This window comes from Anneissia japonica, unplaced genomic scaffold, assembly GCF_011630105.1.
Source record: "Anneissia japonica isolate Jap-2015-1 unplaced genomic scaffold, ASM1163010v1 scaffold287954_len75231_cov102, whole genome shotgun sequence".
Lineage (NCBI taxonomy): Eukaryota > Metazoa > Echinodermata > Crinoidea > Comatulida > Comatulidae > Anneissia > Anneissia japonica.
Window position 1 is genome coordinate 15,812 of NW_022712896.1, and position 2,352 is coordinate 18,163.

Here is a 2,352-nt window from a genome sequence, read left to right on the forward strand (position 1 = left end):
AATGGTTTTCTCTAATATGACTAAAATAAATCCGTTCTCAAAACGTCATTTTGAGACTTTGGCCCTGTGGCGAACAGCTTTGATTTCTACTGAAATTTGTACAAACTCCGTTCAATTTACCTTGTCAACCTGATCTCTTCTGAACATGCCATTTAGGTAACATACTTGGAGTTGTATTGCTACAGTAATACATGCCCTCAATCCCTTAGTAAATGCATAAAAAAATTCTTAGTACATGATTTATGGGACTGGGACGCTTGTTCATGATCAGTCATTAAAAGTTATCACCAATGCAATTGTTTTTATATTCTGTTGTTTTTGTTTTTTTTAAAGAATCACAGTGCATGTAAATCAGAATATCTCATCAACAGATAATCAACCATCAATGAGCACAGATATGTATACATGTAAGTGAACAGAACGAGTTAGACAACTGCAGTTACAGTTATTTTCAAGTGGTCTATTGGTGTAACAATTGAAAATATACGGAGATACCTACGTGTTATTACCTCCTCCAAGGTTTTTTTCGCTCCTGTTTAACTGTTTGGAGTGTTTATCTGTGAACAGTCTACGTGCACAGTTTTCATCAAAAACTCTTCAAATTTGGTCACAATGATCCATGACCAACGATCTTGAGGTAATAATTTTTTTTTGAACGGTCATGATCAAAGGTCAAGTTCACAATGACGAAAAACTACTTTTCTTATATAACACCCTACAGCCAATAGTTTTTATCAGAAACTAGTCAAACTTTGCAGGACGGAATGGATGCAGATTTTTCCAAACGGTGTGGGTGGGGGTGGGGTGCACAACATTTTCAGAACAGAAAGTGAGTAGCGCTAATTTCAATACATTGATACATTGATATGTATTGAAATTTTAAAATTAATGGCAAAACGGGGGAACGTGCCCCCCGTACTCCCTATTGGATCCGCGCCTACTTGGAGAAGGTGATTAAATTTTGTAGGGTCAGGGTCAAAGATCAAGTCTTATTTCAAAAACCTATCTCTGCAACCACTGGTCGTACAGAACTTCAAATATGTACATTTATATTTACTGTAAGGAATTTTATTTAGCTAGATTGTCTAGCCTAACCACCATGAACTGGACATAAATAGATCTACTATTACAGATATACATGCACGAAGATGTGTGGATGTGGGACCATTTAACGAGGAATGTCCAGACTGTACCTAATATCTCAAAACAAATTTCATGGTGACAACATGTGTGTGGAATTTATACAGACTATTATTATGATATGGACGGAGGTATGCACTCTAGAGTGCACTATTGTTAACAATGTTTGAAACGACTGTCGAATAAAATGGAAGTCATTCTTTCAGGAGATTTTTTTTTTCGTAAGAGAGTATGTACTATTGCCTATTATTGGTAGGTTTACCGGTTTTATGTTTTTTTGTTTGAGTTGGTTGGTATCAAAAAATTAATTTGTTAAACCATCATATTTTCCTTTCAATTTAGTAAATGTTATGAATTCGAAGAACGGCCAAGATGATCGCTCGGTCGCGACTGACATAACAAAGCCAATACGCAAGCACCGACGCCACAGCAGATGCAGTCGTATGCAGGCACTCTGTCTGGTTCGCAACCCCAATCTGACTTCACTCCTTATCGTCCACCAGACAAAGAAAAAGAGTACATGCGGTTACGATGCCAGAGCGTGGGCTAGTCACTTCGTTAGATGATGCTGGAGAGGTTTTCCATCATGATCCTGAAGTTAAAGTTGAGTCTACAAATGACTACCACGTCTATGCCTATAACCTGTTTACAACTGACCCTGAAGTTGGATGCGGGTCGGCAAAAGTATCTTCAACAACGCTGAATGAGAGCTCCGACGATATACTGTATATGAAGTAATTTAGTAAAGACTGCAGATAAGAAAAAACTCAACCTCAATCCATAAGCATGCATATTAATTGGCAGTGAAAAGATTCATAGTAACAGGAAATAAATTTATAAAGAGGTCCAAATTAATGATGACAAACATTTCAGTGCGAGAACACAATTTTGGAGGCAGATAAACTAGCTAATCGTGAATTAGATATCACTGCATGTGTGAATTCAACAGTGGTGGCCCCGACGGTGGGGGCAGCCCCCTGTCGGGGAGTGCTTCCCCCACCCCGTCGGAGAGTGCCTTCCCCCCTCGTTAGGGAGAAAAAGCACAATTCGTGGGGGAGAAAAATATATTATATGTATTTTCTACATATTAGTAGACTCTAAAATCGATTAAATGAGCCTTTGAAACCCCTAAATAGTCAAAATGTTCGAGGGGTTTGCCCCCTGAACCACTTTCGAAACCTTTTAATCGAAGCTCGACCACGTCCACTTTTT